General features: G+C 44.6%; 1 protein-coding gene and 1 long non-coding RNA gene across 2 annotated transcripts in view; both read right to left on the reverse strand.

The window, feature by feature from the left end:
- The window catches only part of pde4ba (phosphodiesterase 4B, cAMP-specific a), a 166,715-nt gene that overhangs the window by 88,448 nt on the left and 60,261 nt on the right, over positions 1-18,006 (reverse strand). The gene's annotated exons all lie outside the window — the stretch shown is intronic.
- LOC109898127 (uncharacterized) lies at positions 5,136-6,447 on the reverse strand. Its single transcript, XR_002256325.2, has 3 exons — positions 6,090-6,447; positions 5,842-5,926; positions 5,136-5,403 (listed from the first exon to the last, which is right to left on the reverse strand). It is a non-coding gene; the product is annotated as an uncharacterized LOC109898127 (long non-coding RNA).

The raw sequence follows: 18,006 nt of genomic DNA on the forward strand, positions 1-18,006 counted from the left end.
CAGTCTACCTATTCCTTTTATCTGTGCCAAAGCTCATTTACTAAAATGCCATGATACGTCTTAGTGAGAGTCATAGAATGCAGTGACATTCTGTATACCTCAGGCGGGGCTGGGGGGGATGTCAGGGGATTTCAGAATTAAAGCCCCTCTGTGGCTGCGTCTGATTCTGACACCTCCATGCCAGGCGCAAGCACTCTCCCTCCTGACATAGGCATCAATGGTACACACGGCATGCCACACGCCATGACATGCAATCATCAAATCACTGCTCTCTCTCTCTCTCTCTCTCTCTTTAAGCTCTCAAGATCAAACACTACCAGGAGTCAGTCCTTGAAAGCTACATTCACACACAGGAGAGAGAAAGAGTGAAGTGGAGGGGTATAGAAAGAGTGATATAGAAAGTCGAGTGAAGGACAATTGTGGAGAGAGAAACAAGAGAGACGAGGTGGGCAATTTGGTGAGCGAGAATTCGAATGAGAGGTAGGGGGACGAGGGTCGAGGGAAGCAAAGGAAAAGACAAGAAAGATAACAGATATACATGTTGATTGATAGAGAGTGACAGAGATATAGAACGATTAGTCATGCTCTGAGGGAGGGTTCAGAGAGTTCCTCTTCGGGGCTGGTGCAAGAGCTTCTGACTCCTGTATTACCGGTTCAATGATGTAACCTCTGACCCGCGCCCACCCAATGAAACATTTCACATGGTGCTGACTGCTGAGTACAGAGATGGAGTGTGTGAGAGAGCAATAGAACGGGAGGACAGGAGAAAGCTATAGGTCCATACTGTACATATGCATGCATGGCTAAACATAGGGTTGGTGAATTCCTCAAGAAGGTTTCAAGTGTCACATGCACAGGATACAGCAGGTGTAAAACCGTAGGGTGTTGGGCAATTATTTAAAAAAAATGACATTCAGCAAAGGAAATATAGTATTCTTTCTAACAAATATATCTGCGTGTATTTCAGGATGTTGTCTATCCCTGGAAATGATTAGAATGAAATATTACAGCTACCTTTTTAAAACCATCTCTAACTTTATTTCTCAAACACAGTTCAACAATATCATAATCACTTTTAGTCTTCTAATCATTTTAATAATTTTTTAACACAAGCTTAACACCTAACAAACACTTTGTACTTTAAAAAAAACACTTTTAACATAGGTCATATCCTGTTGTTACCTCATATCCCAGTGATAATGCCTTGCATTACACCTGGGAAGAAATCACTTACATTTGCTCAACTTGCCACTGCCTCAACCGTTTGCTCAACTTACCCCATGGCCAATGGATCAACTAACCCCATGGCCAATGGATCAACTAACCCCATGGCCAATGGATCAACTAACCCCATGGCCAATGGATCAATTAACACAAAGGCAAACACTTTCACTATTAGCCCACACAGCTACAAGAATGCACTTTCATTCCAGGTTTAGGATGTCATATTGAAGATTATAGAGACCCCAACTGTTATATAGAACAATCTTAAAATGATCTACTTTTGTTCAAATACAAGCATCATGAAACCTTTAACACAATACAAGAATTTGACTTGGTGAAGAACTTGCTTACCACTTTTTCAATGTGTTTTTTTTCCTTCACAGACTCCATGAAATGCTGACCTCTTCCTAAATATTTGGTCAACTGATATATTCTGTGTATGGTTTCCTAGAAACAAAGTTGAGCAACTTACTCAATTGTCTCTCTTTACCCCTCTCTCCTCTACAGTGAAATGCTAACAGGGTTAAAAGTGACTAGAGGCAAGATAAATACATTGGTCAAGTTGATGTTCTCACTCTGAGAGTGAGAGGGGAGGGAGGAGGGGAAAGGGGTCAGTTGATCTTAGTTGCACTGGCATGCAGGCACAGTGACTGTGGGGGCAATGGAGAGCGGGAAAGAGAGAAAGAGGTGAAAGGAGAGGGCAATGAGTGTACGAGACAGAGATAGATGAATCTGAGAGAAAGACAGAGAGTGTTATTCCATGTCTTCACAGGTCCGTTGTGTAACTGGTATGGTGTGAGCTCAGTAGGGATGGGCGGTTGGATCTTGAGGGCTCTGTGTTTGACCCACAATGGAGCTTGAGCCCTGCAGACTACTCAGTTGCACTGGATAACAACTCAGTCCACTAACACACTCAGTTCTCCACTAACACACTGAGGGAGCACTAGCCTGGATGCTAATGCAAGTTAGAAGTGGATGTTTGGTAAACCAATTGGCATAGCATGGACAAGTTCAAGAGAGTTCAGGGACCTCACCGCAGTTGGTTTTTAGATCTGTACATCATGTCGATAGGAAGCATTTTAAATGTGGACTTATTAGCTTTTGGATATAAGAGCAATTGTAGGTAGTTATTGCATAGTATGCCTATTGAAGATAGTTATCTTCGGGTCACTAAGTCTCCAAATCTACAATTAGATGGCACCTCCATGCCGAAAGGCACTTTGGAAAGGTTGCCAGAGAAATCCTTTATTGAGAGCAATCAACAAATGTAAAAACCTGGAGTTTTCTAAACGACATTGGCTCTTGGATTGGAATCGGGTGCTATGGTCAGATCACACGAAAATAGAGCTCTTTGGCCATGCAAACCAGTGGTAGGTTTGGCATCGAAAGAAGGATGCATATGCAGAAAAGAACCACATACTGACTGTAAAATGTGGTGGTGGATCTTTGATGCTATGGGGCTGTTTTGCTTCCAGTGGTCCTGGGGCTCTTGTTAAGGTCAACAGCAGCTTGAACTCTCCCAAGTACCACAACATTTTAGCCCAAAACCTGTCTGCCTCTGCCAGGAAGCAGAAGCTTGGCCACAAGTGGATCTTCCAGCAAGACAATAACCCCAAGTACACATCAAAATACACACAAAAAAATGTGTTAATTGGCCACAGAATTAACATTTTGCAATGGTCATCTCCGTCTACAGAGTTGAAAACCATTGAAAACCTGTGGTTTGAATTGAAGAGGGCAGTCCATAGGCGCAGACCGAAGCATATCAAGGATCTGGAAAGATTCTGTATGTAGGAATGGTCTATATGACCCCTCTCTATGTGTCCTCCAATCTCATAAAACATTTGAGAAAACGGCTCAGTGCGGTTATCCTTGCAAGGGGAGGGTGCTGAAAACGGGTGAGTATTTAATAACACCTGTTTTTTATAACTTGCTAAATAAAATCTCTCTGAGCAATTGTATTAGTATAAAATAATAGCATTTCCTTTTTTTTGCATACAATATAGCTCAGTATTTGTATTATTTACAGTACTTTATACAGTCTTTTTTTTCTCATCTTTATCAAGGGTGACAATACATCTGGATCTGACTAACTCAATTTACATTATGTTAACAGTCAGTCACAAGAGATTAGTGCAACTATAACATTTAGGTGGGGGGGGGGGGGGGGGGGGGGGGGGGTGAAAGGGACAGATGGACACAGAAAGAAGAGTGAAGGACAATGTTTATGTGTGTGTCAACGAGAGTATGGCTTCTTGTACTGCATGTGTTTGCATATGAGAGAAGACCAGAGATTGTCTCAGTCTGAGTAGGCTATGTGTGACTCACACTTCCATATTTCCTTTTCCTCTCCACACACAGGAGTGCTTTTCCAGGCTAAATAGGTGTTTGTTGTAGCAGCCAACAGACAGCAGCACTGCTAATTAAATAGATAGCAACACTAGCCACAAAGCATTGCCATCTAAGAGCATCGGCCAAAGCTAACGAGCATTTACCCACAGAAATCATAACGTAGGGTTTCCACCACTTCCGGACAAAGTTCCGACCCTATTAATTTTCAACGGGAGCGCGTGGAGCAATGAGCAGGGGATTGTGGGAAGGTGAGAGGTGCGAACCCTGCTAGCGGAGCGATAGAAAAAGTTCAGCTTTGCTCTACTTTCTGCAAATTGCAGGCGGCCACCACTGCCATTAACCAATCAGGTGAGGAGCAGATATTTGCCTGAAAATCTTCCGTTCATAAAACATAGTTCCGCGTGTCATTAGTTCAGGGCAAGCACAAACAAAATAGATGGAGGAAAGCCAATCATCGCTGGGTCTAGTTTTCCAATTCTATATTATTTTGCTAGTATTCAGAGACACAATCATAAGGTCAGTGGCATGGAGGAGGATTGTAGAGATTGTTGGTGTTGATGGTAGGTGAAGAGAGATTGGCACAACAATGTTTACTTGCGCTGCTAGCGAGCTATGAACATCAAGGAACCTAAACCTAAAAACTGTGATCAAAGGCACCATTTGTGAATTTGTTGAGTAAATTAAATTGTGAAATTTGCCCACCAAAGGATAGAATTCACCAGTAACACTAATTATAACATTGTAAATGATACACTAAGCATGCCTTTCCCATGTAATATGCTACCAATTGGATGATGGTATCTTAACATTATGATCTCATATATTATAGCTTATGGCTCTTTCAGTATACTAGTGTCATGACATTGATTATAGCTCACTCCCTGCAAAATACATAGGCCTACATGCACATGAACGGGTAAAGGAAATTGTGGCTTTGACTTCATTTGAAATTGAGAACATATAGCTAGCTCATCAATATACAAAGGATGTGTGAGTTTAGCTATTTTCTGCTGCAGATGTACAATGACAAGGGGCACATTGATTGCACATGCCCAGCAGGCCAGTTACACCATCATACTGTAGGACTATGGCCGCATTGGTGATGCATACCATTATGATAAGCTGCAAACTGGGTCCACATGGCTGATACCCTGAGACAGAGTGATAATCAAATAAAACCGATTGGAGAGCTCACAACTGGACAAAAATTTAATGTTCCCTTGAGAAAGCAACACAGAAACCACAGACAAATTAGAGACAGATCCCCCTTCGCATCTTTTTATTGCAGGGTTGTGGTGAATGAACATTGACCCTAGTTCATCTTGAATAATGTTTTTATGTTTAAACAATTCAATGAACCAAAATGAATTAAAATATAACTTCAAAATGTACAAATAATGTAACTTGTTTGTGAATGTTAGACATCTTAATAAGAAGGCTATTATTACTAAAGAATAATTTTGGGTGAACAAAAAAGTCCATACCAGAGGTGACCAACCTTGCTCCCCTCCCTGATCTCCTTGGTGAGCACACTTCTATTCCAGACCAGCAATAATACACAGTATTATCAACTCATTAGGTTTGCTAAGTTGAATCAGGTGTGTTAGTGCTGGGCTGGAACAGACGCCTGCACACCCAGCATACCTCCAGGAGAAGGATTGGCATGATACAGTTGTAATACGTTTGTAGCCTACATTGTGTACAACATTTGCTAACATACAGTAAGTACACATACAACCCATGGCATACAAGCATGTGCCAGCAGTCTCTTGGGACATTTACTGGGACCTCTTCATCTGCAGACAGGCGTTTCGCAGCTCTCCATATCTGAGGACAGACATCACAAAGAAACAGGCTTCATTTGATTAGTTAGACAGCCCTGACTATTATCTCTCTGTCTGTCTTCATAGTGTTTCTCTCTAGGGACTGAAACTGGAGAATATTTTCCCATCTTAACTAGTACACCTACTCTCTTTTCTGCTGTCTCTTTTCTGACAGCTGGAGCTGAACATTATTTCACCCACTCCCATTGCTGTTTTCTACAAAGGCATTTGGAGCACGAGTTTTTCATTTGCAATGACAAATAGGCCCACATCAAGGTAACAAGCTGCTATGAAGCTAACTAGCTGATATTTCAGCTGATATTTCAATTACCTATGAATGTAATGTTGCCTAGCTAGCTAGCTAACAAGCAGCTCATTAGCCTACACACAGCTAGCTAATAATACATGGTTTTTTTATCATTTAAAAAATGTATTTACTTACTGACTTGAATAGGTTCACGCCTACGCCCACGAAGCGGACAATCTTTAGGAGTGGAGAGTTGTCAGACAGAGAAACCGCTTTTAGACTGTAGTTGAGACATACAATGTGAAGAGGATAATGCTTTGGTGGCAGGCAGAGCAAACAAGAAAGACGGCTCTCCGACAAAGAGCACAAGACTAATGCACATTGTGTACCAACACATTCATTCCCACTCCTGAAGTAAGAGGCACCTGCCCAGCCCTACATACCCGATCCAGGAGTGGCAGAGGTAGCAGGGAGAGATTGGCCTGGAGGGCAGTGCCAGGCTGGACATCATCACACTATAGCTGATTGGCTGTTTGAAAGGAATGACTTCCTCTGTCCAAGGAAGAGCAGGTTTGATCTCAGAGCACCTAGAGCCAAAAACTTTTATACGGAGTGCTCAGGTTATAGCATCTCACTATAGTAGTACAGTACGGCCCAATGGTGAGTAGATATTCACTGTAAAGAGATTCAGTGCTGTAAGATCTTCTCCTTTAGAAGGACTTTTCCACCTGAGGTATGACGATGTGTCTCCTGTCCAATGCGTGCTACTTGTAAGCTAGTATCTCTGTTTCTTCTCTCTCCTTCTCCTGTTTGTCTGGTTGGGTGTGTGCTTGTATATATTTGTATTCAGGACCGGCTCTAGCCTTTTGGGGGCCCTAAGCGGGATTTGGTTGTGGGGCCCCCACATCGTTGCAAAATATTTTAATAATCCCCCTCTCGACGAAGAGAAAATAAGATGTACATTTTAAAGTTCATTTCCTGCATTTCTGTTTTGCCATGGGAGGAGAGAACATTTTTCAATTTTCGACATTTTAAATGTAAAATCTTGTGAGATGAAAATGGACAAACTAAAGAGTGTGCAATATAGAAAAGGAGGAGGTCAAAAGGGGGGTGAGTGTAACGGATGTGAAACGGCTAGCTAGTTAGCGGTGGTGCGCACTAAATAGCGTTTCAATAGGTGACGTCACTTGCTCTGAGACCTTGAAGTAGTGGTTCCCCTTGCTCTGCAAGGGCCGTGGCTTTTGTGGAGCGATGGGTAACGATGCTTTGTGGGTAACTGTTGTTGATGTGTGCAGAGGGTCCCTGGTTCGCGCCCGGGTATGGGCGAGCGGACAGTCTAAAGTTATACTGTTACACTAGCTAGCTGGCTAACGGGAGTGTTTTTCTAGGAGTTCTGTTTGTTGAGGTCTACTAAGCTAACTAGTAGTTAACAACCCCATCTAGCTAGTGTGAGGGTTAAAAAATATGCTTGGCCTATCATGAGGGTGTCTGTGTGTGTTGCAAGTAACATTTTGCAACATATGGTGTGACTTGCGGAAAGGCTATGGCTAACCTTGGGTGTAGGCTGTTATCATGAGTTATGGGGGACACATACAGAGCATAGTGTTGCGAAAACAAACTGTCTTTTGTTAGACATTAACAAGAACCAGATGTGTGATAACGGTATCTAGGGTATGAGCGCATAGATATTCTGCCCAGCAACAGCTACACCTACACCTACCAACTGGAGCGCCTGGGGGGCTGGGATCAGCCTGTGCGCCAACGATAGTCTGAGTGAGTTTAAACCACGCTCAGCCTCTACTCTGACAGGCCAGCTCAGAAGCAGGAACTACTTCTGTCAGAGTATTTAAGAAGAAACTATTAGGGTGTTGGCTAGTTCTCTGTTCTGCCCTGCGTGGTGTTACAGCGAACCCGTATATACGAAAATTGCATTTACCATTTATTGCTTAGCTAATAAAAGTACATAGTATACAATCGGTGACTCAGTGTCATAACTTGTTCTGATACCAGATTCGAATTGACGCAACCTTAACAGTAGCTAGCTAGATTTCTCCATAGGTGGGATTAGTTATAAAAATCTTTGTCCTCTCTGCTAGTTGTGGTTTGTTCTCTGTTGTATAGCTAACTAGCTAGCTAACTACTGTAGCTGGCTAACATTCATCATGCAGCTGTATTATAGCCAGCCAGGGGTAGGCAAGCCACTTTAAGCAGAGAAAAGCCCTTAACTAACTGCGGTTGCTGGGTAGCTAGAGTTACATGAATCACATTTCTCTACACTTATTTGGCATATGGCTCCTGTATTTTGTCCCAGTGTAGCTAACAACGTTTGTCAAAATGGATTTCATACATAGCTTGTTAGCTAGCGATGGAATTCATGTATGGCTTCATGTTCAGCTCATTTGCTCCTGTTGAACTTGATTTACATTAATGTGTGTTAAGTGACATCTTGTGGTTGGATGACAGTATTGCACCCCTTGGCTTTAGCCATTCAATAGTTGCATTTTCTCAGACTGTTTTGTGGGGTGTGAGAGTCCTAACAACTAATTCCCTTCTCTCATTCCCTTCCTCATGTTTCCTCATGTCTTATGTTCCCTTTCTTTTGTTCAGTAACATAAGGTAAGTTATTCAACTGATAATAGCGTTGACTAAGCACAGGTTAGGTAAGTTTTGACATGAACTTGAAATGTATTATTTTCGGTAATTTTATTTTGTCAGATTTAGATAAATGCTGAATACAGTGTTATAAATGTGTTTTTATGTCACGCCTGCTCCCTCCCTCCAGCGCTCAACATCGCCGGTCTAGGAAACCCACATTTTGCACACCTGGCAACCATCATTGCGCACACCTGCTCCCCATCGTTAAGCACACCTGGACCTTATCACCACCCTGATTAATCTCCCATCATATAGCCCAGTCATTAGGCAGTATTGATTTGGATTAGGTTCAGCATGCTGCTCCTGTTTAGTATTTTTGTCATGTTTATTATTATTAAACTAACCATCTGCACCTACTTCCTGTCTACGTTACAGAAAACTGCCTCTGAAATTGAGGAAGCAGCAGAAGATTACGCCATCTTCCAGACGGTCGAGGAACGGGGTCATCTACTCCACCAACACCACGATCAGCTGGCTCTACTGGGTACGACCATGAAGGAGGTTGTCCGTGTCCTCCACTGCCTCGACACCACTAGCGAGGTTCTCCATACCTCTGACAGAGCGCCTCCTACCACGGGTCGTCACAGTGAGCCAGTCCCCCAGCCATCCGCCCAGGTCATCGATGTCTGACTGTCCATTCTGGAGAAGACGGCACTCCATCGAAATGCCGTGGCTTCCTACTCCAGTGCTCCCTCTATTTTCTCTATCAGACGGGAGCCGAGTACGCCCTCACCTTTCGGACTGTGGCAGCCTCCAGCGGATGGAATGAGCCAGCGCTCCGCCAAACCCTTTCTGGTTCTGGCTGGCTGTCCCTGAAGTGTTGTTTCCATAGCTCTAGTGGACTATGGTGCCATGGGGAACTTTATCGATCAGGCCCTCTCCTCCTCCCTGAACTTAACTTCATACCCGCTCTCCTCTCCTTTTCCTGTCCAAGCCCTGGATATGCAAACATTGGGATCTGGCACCGTTACGCACGTCACAGAACCCTCACGTGGGACCCAAGCACCAGGAAAGCCTTCCCTTCCTCATCACCACATCCGTACACACTGCACCCATACACACCCACCTGGGGACCAGAATGCTGGAGGATCTACATTCCCACATCCTGTGGTTCCACATCGGTGGTGGGCCCTGTGAGTGTCCTCCAGCCCTTCAATCTGTCCTCCCGTGTCATTGGTCCTGTGTGTTGAGACGTACATGTGTACATCCACCAGGATCTGGAGAGGAAACGTGCCCCTGCCGTCCAGAGCGCATCTATGTCGCCACGGGGGTGGGAGATTAGCTGTTGACTTGGGTACATACATCCCTCACTGTTTGACACCCAGGTATCACCTGCACCATCCAATCCCTTTCCGATAAATACTGGTGGCCCACTTTGGCGCAGGACGTCGCATACTATGTCAACTCATGTTCGGTATGTACTCAATCCAAATCTCCCAGGCATGCTCCAGCAGGGAAACTACTTCCCCTTCCCGTGCCTCAGCGGCCTTGGTCACATCTGTCCATAGACTTTGTAATGGGGCTCCCCCTTTCTTATGGTTTCACCACTTTTTTGGTTGTTGTTGACAGATTCTTTAAATCCTGCCGTTTTATCCCTCTCTCTGGTCTACCTACCGCTCTCCATCTCACTGAGGCACTATTCCAGCAGGTCTTCCGGCACTATGGCCTTACGGGGGACATCATTTCCAACCGTGGTACCCAATTCATGTTGCGGTTCTGGAAAGCCTTTATGGAGAAATGGGGGGGCGGCACTGTCAGCCTCACATCCTGGTACCGGCCTCAGTCTAATGGGCAGGTGGAGAAGACCAACAAGGAGCTGGGGAGATTCCTAAGGAGTCACTGCCAGGCCAGGCAGGTGGAATGGGCCTGGTTCCTTCCCTGAGCGTAATACACCCAGAACTCTCTTTGTCACTCCTCCACCGGGAAGACTCTCTTCGCGTGTCCGGGGATATCAGCCGGCCCTGGCTCCGTAGACTCGGAGGCAGACCGAAGTTCCTGCAGTGCACGAGTGATTCCGTCCTCCGTCAGAAGGATCAGGCGGACTGCCATCCCAGTGAAGCTCCTGTGTTTCATCCTTGTGATCACGTTTGGCTCTCCACCAGGAACCATCCGCTCCGCCTGTCCTGCCGGAAGCTGAGTCCCCATTTTGTGGGGCCATTCAAGGTCCTCCGGAGGGTCAAAAGGAGTAACCTATAGTTTAGAACTCCCTACAAACTCCCGGAGCTCACCCTCCTTTCATGTTTCCCTCAGGCCAGTGGTGGGTCGGCTGTTAGGTCCCTCCTGGACTCCTGTCGTCGCGGTGGTCGGCTCCAGTACCTGATGGACTGGGAGGGGTATGGTCCTGAGGAGTGCTCTTGGGTCCCGGTGGCGGACATCCTGGACCCCTACATCATCCAGGATTTACACCTCCGCTGTCCGGACCGGCCCGCTCTTTGATCTCGGGGCCGTGCTTCTGGCCAGCGTCGTCCTGCGGCTGGAGCCGCGGTGGAATTAGGGGTACTCATGCCTAACTCCTGCTTTCCCCTAAATTAAATTGTATTGGTCACATACACATGGTTAGCAGATGTAGCAAAATGCTTGTACTTCTAGTTTCGACAGTGCAGTAATATCTAACAAGTTATCTAAAAATGTCCTAACAACTACCTAATACACACAAGCTTCCTGCCATCCAGGACCTCTATACTAGGCAGTGTCAGAGGAAGGCCCTAAAAATGGTCAAAGACTCCAGCCACTCTAGTTATAGACTGTTCTCTCTGCTACCGCACAGCAAGCCGTACCGGAGCACCAAGTCTAGGTCCAAGAGGCTTCTAAACAGCTTCTACCCCCAAGCCATAAGACTCCTGAACACCAATTTAAAAGGCTACCCAGACTATTTGCATTGCCCTGCCCCCCTCTTTTACACGCTGCTACTCTGTTATCTATGTATAGTCACTTTAATAACTCTACCTACATGTACATATTGCCTCAACTGACCGGTGCCCCCGCACATTGACTCTGTACCGGTAACCCCATGTATATAGACACGCTATTGTTATTTTACTGCTGCTCTTTAGTTACTTGTTACTTATTTCTTATCTGTATTTTTTCAAACTGCATTGTTGGTTAGGGGCCCCCGGAACCCATTGACCCTGACCCCCCGAAACATGCAACACAAATTAACGCCCTTGAGCAGGTCCCATGTTAGCTTTACACTTCAGGGAGTCACAGTAAAATTACATCACCATAATCTCTCTCCCTGCCCAGAGAGAGAGAGAAAGGGAGAGAGGGGGAGATGGAGGGAGGGAGAGAAAAGGGGGAGAAAGATTCAGGGAGAAATGGGGTTTCCATGACAACCAAGTACAGGTTTAGTGACACCGAGCCCATTGGTGGGTGTTAACAGAGGAAGCAGCGGGCCTCGAGGCTCAGAGACACACCACATTGGTCTGCGGACCTTAAAAAGGCGGACCTTAAAAAGGCGGACCTTAAAAAGGGGGGTCTGCTGCCCGCCAGTTGCCCATCCCTGGTCTAGTTAATAACAGCCTGAAGCATGCCGTATGAAGAGTGGGTGTATTTGGGGTAGCTATGCGTCACTGGCCTCATCTCCCTGCCAATTTAGCCTGTCCCCTTTATCCTGCCAATTAGTAAGACATTCTGGAGCCAATCTGGAGCCCCCCCCCCCCCCCCCCCCCACACACACACACTAGAATCTGTCTGTTGTGTTCGGAAGGGCTGCCTCAGTACAGACTCATCCTTTACCGACGGACAACAACTTAGACCACACGTCAACTGAATTGAACTCATCCTTTAGTGAGAAACAACTAATTTAAACAACACCTCAACTCAACTTCATATTATACTGAGACAACAATTTAGACTACACTTCCATTCAATTTTTTTTTTTTATTGAGGAACAACAATTTAGACTACAACTAAATGCAACTCAGCCACAGAGTAGGCCTATGCACTCCAGTTTTACTGACACACACTTGCCACTGAGGACACAGTTGACATCATTATGACTGAGACAAGCAATCTGAATGCCATTCTCACTTAGTAGCCTCCATGGGTTTTCGCCTCTCACCTCCGGCATGCAGTGTCTCACGAGGTGTGGTCTGAGTGAGGCACATGGGTAACAACAAACAAAGGCCCCCTCCTTTGCCATAGTTCTGATGACATGGTTCTCTAAGGTCCCGAGACACCTGGTCTCTAAAGCATGAAACAAACCCAGAATCTCACTGCTGATAGACTGACGAAATGTACTTATCACAGTGGGAAACCACTCCTTCTCTTGCTAGAACAAAAGCGGTACCTGCTGCATGCTGATCCGGTAGCGACGAACCTACAAAAATACTTCTCAGTGGCTAACAACTTGACTTTGAGCCGATCAGAGAGCACAAACCCCAAATTATTTATTTTTTAAAATAGAGAATTTTCTCCGTACATCCACGAATGAGCCAGTCACACTTCATATGCAATGTAGGCTATGGGATAGTAGCTACTGTTACGGAGTCTAGTTGATAGGTATTCGACTAGTCGGACTGTTCCCCGGACTCCACGTGTAGGGATTTGTACAATGCACAAACAAGGCTATTAAACTTGACATTGGTGTCTGTCTTTATTCCTTTATCCAACATATCATACAGAAACAGCTACTTCCTCCAAGCTAGCTAACAACTGTAACTAGTATTGAAATTATAATTAAATCACAACGGATTAGCTAAATTCCATGAAACAGCTGAGTTAGTGCAGTGTCCTTAGCTAGCTAACTAGCTTGCTATATTGTGCTAGCTAATATGCTAACATTAGCTAGCTAAACATTTTGCTATGGGCTGGCACTGGCAGAATGGAATTAGGGAGAGTGAATTCAATTGTTTCTTCGTCATCTTGCTAGGTAGTTATCTAGATGTTGCCACCTGGGTAGTATCAACAAGGGCTTTCTACAAAATAGCAACATTATCGCAGACCATAAGCAATACGGACAGATATGCGTTGAAAAACAACACTACTGCCACCTTCTGTTTTGTAGTATTTTAGCAAGGCTGAGTGGCTGACAACTTCCAAGGTCTTTGCTGTGTGACTGCCGACACTGTTCAGAGGTTCTAAGTACTGTAGGCAGGTAAACGTTTGACATCCAACCGGTGTGTCTGAGCTTTCTCCCTCTATCTTACTCACTCTATTTCTCTCTCTCCTTTCCTTCCCCTTCGTTCTTCCTACCTTTAACCCTCTCCTTATGTGGTTCTTTATTTCTTTTTCACTCTCCATGGGAGGATATGATTATCCTTCATTCTACCTTTTACTTTGAACTTTTACTCAAGTATGACAATTGAGTACCCACCACTGTACTTAAGTACATTTAAAACCAGATACTTTTAGACTTTTTCTCAAGTATTATTTTACCGGGTGACATTTACTTTTCCTGGAGTCATTTTCTATTAAGGTATCTTTACTTTAACTCAAGTATGACAATTGAGTACTTTTTCCGACCATAGAAAGAAAAGCTAAGATTTCCTGATATGCCATTGAAACCAGCATTTCCTCTTCTACTGTTGAATCTTTCTATGTTTCTTGCCATTGGGCTGTAATATCCATCTGTTGCATTATAAAAGCTGCTAGCATCAGGTGCGTGCTTGAGAATGGTGTTCCCCTGTAATAGCATTTTGGAACATTGACGGATATGGCCGAGACGCGTGAAGACATTGCTGTACTTGTTATGTGAATTATTCATAGTTGATCAACTTCTAAGCTGAATGTTGTGATCTATTTCATCAGCCTCGTCTTTGTGTTTACATTTTTTAGATTGGAACCACTGCATTTGATATTTTTCTCGCCTATCATCCCGCAACTGTCCCAGACATATTTTTTTATCGGCCCCAGGATGACAGGACGCCCTTAATTTTGAGCCCTGGGTCTGACACTGAGTCACATGACCTACATAGAGCCAATAAGCAGAGGGCTTGAGGGTGTCATGTAATGGGAATTACATTATTAGTGACTCCAGGACTTCGGGGGAGGGGGTGGGGGGGGTCTTATTGTGTGTGTGTGTGTTTGTGTTTGTGTGTGTGTGTGCTAGCGTCTTTCTGGGCTCCTCTTTCCCAGGTCTCATTGTGTCAAGGTCATCCAGCAAGACCCACAGGGGTAAACTAAACAACACCTCTCACCCTCTCTAACACTCTCCTGTCTACAATCTGAGTGCCTGGATCAAATCACTGTCCCACTTAAATGGACCTGACCTCACAGTGGGACGGAGAACCCTGGCAGTTGGCTGGCTGATGTGAATCGCCATGATTTATATGGCACTGTGTGTTGCTAGTAGGGAGCAAGGTACACTACATTAAAAGCTTCTGTTACAAAGTTATATGACTGAAAGAGGGAGGCCAAACCAACTCAGAGCATCTGCAACACTCTGGGGTACATGTATTTTTCTCTCTCGCTCTCTGTCTCTCTCTTGTTCTCTCTGTCTACTCCTCATCTCTCTCCTTTACATTACCCTTCAGGATTTCTCCCTTCTAATTCATTATTAAAGAGGGGAGAGTGCTCTGCTGCAAATGGGACTCCAAACGTTTAAGTGAGGACTGGGGAGGGTGAGGGTCACAAAAAGAAAACAATGTGTGTCCTACCCAGAAAATCACACATTAAAGTGTGCCTTGCCTTAGAAGGTGAGGGAGAGTTGTGCGTGTTGTGATCTGATTAAGGAGTTCTGTATACTTTAGAGTCTAGCTTTGATCCTGTCCGTCTTTAAGAGGCTGCACTTCATACAGTATCTCTACAGACAGCTCCTTAGTCATCAAAGAGCTTTGAGTAATTGAGTATTTTTTCCACCACTGACCATATGTAGACATATTTCTGAAAATGTGGGTACAATCAGAATGTGGACAACATCAGGACAAAGGACGCATGTTAGCGGCAGGTATACTGTAAATGAAGCTAAAGTCACAGTGTTCTTTGATATTGTACCTGAGACAGGCAGGCAGAGAACTAGAGAAATCCTGCTAGGCACAGTTAATGAGAGCCACAAAGTTAGAATATGCAAAGCTTTCTTTGGTTATCTCTCTCTGTAGCTATAGAGATCATGTATACAAGCCCCAGAAGGCAGCGAGGACAGACATTTGTAAAGGATTTTAATATAGCCTACAGCCAAAATCCGACCATAGAAAGAAAAGCTAAGATTTCCTGATATGCCATTGAAACCAGCATTTCCTCTTCTACTGTTGAATCTTTCTATGTTTCTTGCCATTGGGCTTTAATATCCATCTGTTGCATTATAAAAACTGCTAGCATCAGGTGCGTGCTTGAGAATGGTGTTCCCCTGTAATAGCATTTTGGAACATTGACGGATATGGCCGAGACGCGTGAAGACATTGCTGTACTTGTTATGTGAATTATTCATAGTTGATCAACTTCTAAGCTGAATGTTGTGATCTATTTCATCAGCCTCGTCTTTGTGTTTACATTTTTTAGTTTGGAACCACTGCATTTGATATTTTTCTCGCCTATCATCCCGCAACTGTCCCAGACATATTTTTTTATCGGCCCCAGGATGACAGGACGCCCTTAATTTCGAGCCCTGGGTCTGACACTGAGTCACATGACCTACATAGAGCCAATAAGCAGAGGGCTTGAGGGTGTCATGTAATGGGAATGACATTATTAGTGACTCCAGGACTTCGGGAGGGGGGGCGGGGGGTGTTATTGTGTGTGTGTGTGTGCTAGCGTCTTTCTGGGCTCCTCTTTCCCAGGTCCCATTGTGTCAAGGTCATCCAGCAAGACCCACAGGGGTAAACTAAACAACACCTCTCACCCTCTCTAACACTCTCCTGTCTACAATCTGAGTGCCTGGATCAAATCACTGTCCCATTTAAATGGACCTGACCTCACAGTGGGACGGAGAACCCTGGCAGTTGGCTGGCTGATGTGAATCGCCATGAGTTATATGGCACTGTGTGTTGCTAGTAGGGAGCAAGGTACACTACATTAAAAGCTTCTGTTACAAAGTTACATGACTGAAAGAGGGAGGCCAAACCAACTCAGAGCATCTGCAACACTCTGGGGTACATGTCTTTTTCTCTCTCGCTCTCTGTCTCTCTCTTGTTCTCTCTGTCTACTCCTCATCTCTCTCCTTTACATTACCTTTCAGGATTTCTCCCTTCTAATTCATTATTAAAGAGGGGAGAGTGCTCTGCTGCAAATGGGACTCCAAACGTTTAAGTGAGGACTGGGGAGGGTGAGGGTCACAAAAAGAAAACAATGTGTGTCCTACCCAGAAAATCACACATTAAAGTGTGCCTTGCCTTAGAAGGTGAGGGAGAGTTGTGCGTGTTGTGATCTGATTAAGGAGTTCTGTATACTTTAGAGTCTAGCTTTGATCCTGTCCGTCTTTAAGAGGCTGCACTTCATACAGTATCTCTACAGACAGCTCCTTAGTCATCAAAGAGCTGTGTGTCTGACGACACGTGATGGACCACAGACCTGAGAGGGAAAGACGGACTCTCATTCTGATACTGCTCATTCTGATATTTCTTGATTTCTTTCTTTTGACTTTTTGGATTATGTGTGTGTATTGTTTTGTATTGCTAGGTATTACTGCACTGTTGGAGCTAGACATACAAGCATTTCTCCGCACCTGCTATAACATCAGCAAATCGCTGTACGAGCCCAATTTTTTTATTTTTTATTTTATTTCACCTTTATTTAACCAGGTAGGCTAGTTGAGAACAAGTTCTCATTTGCAACTGCGACCTGGCCAAGATAAAGCATAGCAGTGTGAACAGACAACACAGAGTTACACATGGAGTAAACAATTAACAAGTCAATACCACAGTAGAAAAAAAGGGGAGTCTATATACATTGTGTGCAAAAGGCATGAGGAGGAAGGCAAATAATTACACTTTTGCAGATTAACACTGGAGTGATAAATGATCAGATGGTCATGTACAGGTAGAGATATTGGTGTGCAAAAGAGCAGAAAAGTAAATAAATAAAAACAGTATGGGGATGAGGTAGGTGAAAATGGGTGGGCTATTTACCGATAGACTATGTACAGCTGCAGCGATCGGTTAGCTGCTCAGATAGCAGATGTTTGAAGTTGGTGAGGGAGATAAGTCTCCAACTTCAGCGATTTTTGCAATTCGTTCCAGTCACAGGCAGCAGAGAACTGGAACGAAAGGCGGCCAAATGAGGTGTAGGCTTTAGGGATGATCAGTGAGATACACCTGCTGGAGCGCATGCTACGGATGGGTGTTGCCATCGTGACCAGTGAACTGAGATAAGGCGGAGCTTTACCTAGCATGGACTTGTAGATGACCTGGAGCCAGTGGGTCTGGCGACGAATATGTAGCGAGGGCCAGCCGACTAGAGCATACAAGTCGCAGTGGTAGGTGGTATAAGGTGCTTTAGTGACAAAACGGATGGCACTGTGATAAACTGCATCCAGTTTGCTGAGTAGAGTGTTGGAAGCAATTTTGTAGATGACATCGCCGAAGTCGAGGATCGGTAGGATAGTCAGTTTTACTAGGGTAAGTTTGGCGGCGTGAGTGAAGGAGGCTTTGTTGCGGAATAGAAAGCCGACTCTTGACTTGATTTTCGATTGGAGATGTTTGATATGAGTCTGGAAGGAGAGTTTACAGTCTAGCCAGACACCTAGGTACCTATAGATGTCCACATATTCAAGGTCGGAACCATCCAGGGTGGTGATGCTGGTCAGGTGTGCGGGTGCAGGCAGCGAACGGT

The sequence above is a fragment of the Oncorhynchus kisutch genome, linkage group LG10 (genome assembly GCF_002021735.2).
Source record: "Oncorhynchus kisutch isolate 150728-3 linkage group LG10, Okis_V2, whole genome shotgun sequence".
NCBI classification, from domain to species: domain Eukaryota; kingdom Metazoa; phylum Chordata; class Actinopteri; order Salmoniformes; family Salmonidae; genus Oncorhynchus; species Oncorhynchus kisutch.